This window comes from Myotis davidii, unplaced genomic scaffold (assembly GCF_000327345.1).
Source record: "Myotis davidii unplaced genomic scaffold, ASM32734v1 scaffold1172, whole genome shotgun sequence".
NCBI lineage: Eukaryota > Metazoa > Chordata > Mammalia > Chiroptera > Vespertilionidae > Myotis > Myotis davidii.
The window spans coordinates 167389-172632 of record NW_006283158.1 but is presented as its reverse complement, the minus strand read 5'-3'; the positions used below and the strand labels follow the sequence as shown (position 1 = coordinate 172632).

At 46.0% G+C, this 5244-nt stretch overlaps 1 pseudogene; it reads right to left on the bottom strand.

Annotated features, from left to right (window-relative positions):
- Positions 1-4310: 4310 nt before the first annotated feature.
- The window catches only part of LOC102764195, a 1763-nt pseudogene continuing 829 nt past the window's right edge, over positions 4311-5244 (bottom strand).

Below are 5244 nucleotides of genomic sequence, written 5' to 3'. Positions count from 1 at the left end.
CACACACACAAAGTGTTCATATTTTTAGCCCATTCTTTTGTAAGGGCTCTTTACATATCAAGAATATTGACCACTTTTATAATATAACTAGGGGCCCGATGCATGAAATTCATGCAAGGGGCTCGGTCCTTGCAACCCAGGCTTCGTCCAGAAGGCTGTTCAGCTGTCCAGTCTAATTAGCATATTACACTTTTATTATTATAGATTTACAAATATTTTTATGGTTTTGTTTTCATGATGTTTTTGGGCCTATAGAATATGTTAATTTTTTTGCTTATGTAGAAAGTTCAACATAAATAAATTTGGGCCAAATAGCAGTGTATTCACCACTCTCCTGATTGCATAAACCCAAAAGTCACCTAAGCAAGAGAATAGAAGTTTACAAGTTAAAAACCTGGGAAATGCAGGACTCAGTCATGGTTTTGAATCCTCTTTCATATATATATTAGAGGTCTGGTGCACAGATTCATGCACTCAGCATGGCCTGCAGGGACTGGGTGAAACCAGCAGTCCAAGGTTGCCTGCCATTCCTGCCTGCTGCTCCTGCTCATCCTGACCTGCTGCACCTGCTGCTGGCTAGCACCTAGTCAGTCCTGTTAGGGAGAGGCTCACGCTGCCACAGCGGTGCTTGCCAGCCATGATCCCTGTGTCTCGCACCAATCCTGAGGGGGGTGGGAGATGCCGGGATGCAATTTGCCCTCTGGGTGGGACAACCTTGTCAGCTATGAATCTGGATCTGTCCCACTGACGTTTACACTGGTTGTCAGGAGCCACCTGGTGGCTGTTGTCATTTCTTCCTTATGGGGCATCTAGGGAGGGGAAGCAGCTGCCAGTGCCCAAGGCTGGCTCTGTTGGGATCGTGCTGGTGGTGCCAGTCCATCGGTGACTAGCTCGTTCTCGAGATTAGACCTGCAGGACTACTGAGGGAGTGAGTGGTTGCCACCGGGCTGTTGGGCCACCTGATGGGTTGGTCACCTGAGCGGTACTCCCACTGTGGGAGAGCACTGACCACCAGAGGGCAGCTCCTGCATTGATAAGAGGCCCAGTGCACGAAATTCATGCAGGGGGGTGTCCCTCAACCCAACCCTTGGGGGATGTCTAGCAGTCGGACATGCTTCTCACAATCTGGGACTGCTAGCTCCTAATCACTTGCCTGCCTGCCTGCCTGATTGCCCCTAACTGCTCCCCTGCTGACCTGATCACCCCCAACTGCCCTCCCCTGCCAGCCCAATGGCCCCAAACTGCCCTCCCCTACTGGCTATCTTGTGGTGGCCATCTTGTGGCAGCCATCTTGTGACGACTTCATGTGACACTACCTAGGCTTTTATTATACAGGACTAGCAGCCTGGTGCAAGAAATTCATGCACTTGTTTGGAGGGTTGGGGGAGGCCCATCAGCCCAGGCTGCGCCCTATTGCAGTCCAGGAGTCCTCAGGGGATGTCCAACTGATGGTGGGGGAGCAGGTCTAAGCCAGCAGTTGGACATCCTTAGCACTGCTGCAGAAAAGGGAGAGGCTCCCACCACCACCCCTGCACTCGCCAGCCATGAGCCTGGCTCAGGGTTTTGGGCTGAGCAGCACTCCCCCTGTGGGAAAACACTGACCACCAGTGGGCAGCTCCTGCATTGAGTGTCTTCTCCTTGGTGGTCAGTGCCAGTCATAGCGACCAGTAGTTCCGCCATTTGGTCTATTTGCATATTAGCCTTTTATTACATAGGATATATATATATATAGTTGCCGGGGTTCTTGTCCCAGCATCAAGGAATTCTCAGGAATCTGGAGAAGGCTGTGCGTAGATTAAATAGGAGTCCAGAGACAAAAGATAATTTTGAAAGGCATTGGGGGTCAGAGGAGCCTACAGCAAAATCAATAAACCCTTTTCAGGTTTGGGGAAATGCCTTTAGCCATTCCCAGCAGGTGACTACATGTGTGACTCAACCCTGTTGAGTCCCCAAGTCTCATCAACCTTTTGATGAAACTCTTGAAATTATGACATGCTGGAATTGGTCTCCAGCAATAGTGATTTGGGTTAAGTATTTAACTTATCTGAGCCTCAAAGGTTCTATCATTAAAGAATATTAAAGAAGTTACCCCTTTGATGTTCTTCTAGTCGATTTTCAGGCCAAAGAAAAAGGTATAATTTCATATTCTCTGTTGTCATTTTTCCTCCTTCCTCTCTGCCCTCTGCTGCGTTCCTCTTCCTCTGCTTCTTCTTTATCTTCTCCTTCTCCTCCATTTTCTTATTTTCCTCCTCCTCCTCCTTCTGTGGAAATCATGGCTAGTGACTGGATGTGTAAGGAGAGGGATGTGTGTCTGGCAACAGGTACTAAAGTAGGAGACTTTGGAAGAGGGACAGATCCCATAGGCACAGGTCCTGAGGCTGGCACAAGCCCATAGCAACAGCATAGCTTTGGTTTGCAAACAATTTATGGTTTAATTGAGCAAACAAGATACATGTGAAACAATTGCAGAGTTGATTAAACATCCAAACAATTCAGATAATTCATGAATTCTTGCATAACCTGGGACTGGAAGCCCGCAGTCTCACAGTGTGTTCAAATACTGCTGAAGCCAATACAGACATCGCCACCTTTGTCCATGCTTTTCATAGTCAGCCCCTCAAAAAAACCCTCCTATGCGCCCTAGCCAGTTTGCTAAGTGGTTAGAGTGTCAGCCTGGGACTGAAGGGCCATAGGTTCGATTCCAGTCAAGGGCACATACCTTGTTTGTAGGCTCCTTCCCTGGCCCTAGTTCAGGGTGAATGTGGGAGGCAACCAATCAATGTGTCTCTCTCACATCGATGTTTCTTTCTCTCTCTATCTCTCACCTTCCCTTCCATTCTCTTTGAAAAAATCAATGGAAAAATATCTTCAGATGAGAATTAACAAAATATAAAAACTAGTAGAACCCATAAAAATTTAGAAGTTTGTACTAGCCTGAGATTTAAATAAATGGTGTTATAACAAAAAACCCCAAGACTTCCTATGCACCGCACTTCATAGATGCCACCTTCTCTGCTCTGGGCTCTGGGGCCCATATCAGGAAGATGCACTATCCCCTCCCTGCTCTTTTTTTGCCTGTTAACATCAGGAAATTCACCTGTTATTCTCATTCTCCTCCCCTGCTTAGGTTAAATGAGACTAAATTTGGTTGTTCTCTTTTGGTCACCAGGAGTTTTGGCTTACTTAGATCCTCTCTTGTAGAATTAACATCTTGCAAAGTCAACCTTGTCTTCCTCATGCTTCCTAAGAAGGGTAGGCCCATCATGAATATGCCATTTTCCTCCCTTTTGCTCCCCCATCCAAAATATCCCACTCTGAAGGCCCTTTCCCAAATCTAGTTTTTCCTGGAATCAATATATACTTACCTCTTTGCCCTGAAAAATTCAGAAGAAAAATTTTTCTATGGGATTAACCAGAAAGTAGCCTCAATAGCTATTGCTCAGTTCACACTTAGCCTCCCTGCCTCCTCCCTGTCCCTGCAGACCTCTTCTAACTCTCTTCCAAAGATAGTAACTGCAGGGAAAAAAAAAAAGCTGACTGCACAATAGGCCTACAGGTTCCCATTGTGTAATGAGCCTAGGATATCGAGATATTCCCTTTACAAAGAAAAGAACATGGACTTTGGAATTGGGCAGAGTTGGGTTTACATCCTGGTTACTAACTAGTATGCATTTGTGCTATTAAATCTTGCTAAACTTCAAAAGACTTATCTGTAAAATAGTGTCAATGGGTAGTTATGTGAAACAGGGCATATAAAATCTGACCTGAATTATTTGGTAACCACTGACTTCCTTTCCTCTCCTTGGATTTAGCTGCCAGATAATACTCAGAAGGGAGATTAGGCAGTTTTGTATGGCCAATGACAGACATTTCCTATTCATGTCTTTGTAAACACCACCTTACTGCAACCATACCATTTCCATCATTGCCAAAAAAAGTTGTTCCACCCTCATAGCTGTGAAAGGCATCTCTTTCTCTTATTATAAAAAAGTTCTGCCTGAGCTCCATCTGACTATCCTCTTCTACATCTCCTTACTCCAAGATACTTTGTCTCCTTGTATCATTTTTTTTTTTAAAAAAAATTAACTTCTAGCATTCTCCCTAACTTTCTCAGAGTAAATTATAATGAACATTGGGAATAGGACCTTTACACTTCAGAAGGGCATGGGAACCACAGGCCAGCTCCCAGACTGGAATGAAAGTCTAGGTCCAGGAAATCCCCTATCCATCCCCATCTCTTTTGCTACAGGGCACAGAAACAGCCAAATTCAAAATATGTCTTGAGTCTACATAAGCATATACCTCGCTTCCTATAGCTCTGTGAGGTCATCATTGAAGTAGTGAAGTATTGCAGGTGTATGAAATGTACCCTCCATGGTCTAATTCATCCTAGATCCCATTCTCTTCCAGGTTATATCCATGTTCAGGTTTTTCCCTTCATATTTCAATGTGTAGCTGGCAGCATGTGCGTCATAGGGGAGATAGTGATGTAGGATTTCCCACATTGATTCCAGGGCTCCCATCTCCAGTATGTGCTACTGCGACGTGAGCGTTCTAATGATATGGATGTTCTGGTCTTGGCGGACAGCCTCCCCGCTTCATAACGCGACCCCAGCTACCAGGGCTTCCCTAAATTATAGGTTCAGTTGGATCTGGGCAGCTGAAGTGGGATGGGCAGAAAGCTGCTCCCGCCCGTGGGGGAGGGGTGGCGGGGTGGCGTGAGGTATCTTTGGGAACCGGCTAGCGGATCTAAGTGCTTGTGGATGTCTCTTGTGTTTGGATTAAACCAGTGACTGATTTATTGACCTGCAACTTCCACGATGTGTTTCAGCAGTAGGTCTCCTATGTACTCTTGTGCCAACACGTTAGTATTCCAGGTAAGACACCCAGAGATCTTTCCAGTGGTGGTGTTGGGCTACATCAATTGGAGGGAAATACCAACGTTGGAAATACTCAAAGTCTGGCCCAGTGCTGCAAGGCTCTTGCTCTATTGGTTGCCGGCTCCATTAAGTGGCTTTCTCACTTCTCAGCATGCACTCAGTACCACTTCCTCTTTTGTACCTGAGCTACAGTGAGAGCATTTATTCCTGACAAGAAATCTATTGTCCTGTTCCAGCCACCGTCCACAGAGATCAACCTGTGTGGGCGAAGAGGCTCGTGGGCTCATGGGAAATGTAGTCTCATTCCCGCTTTCAATTAGCTAGGTGCTTCCTCAGGAGTTCTGAGGTGAAAGCCAGTCAGCTA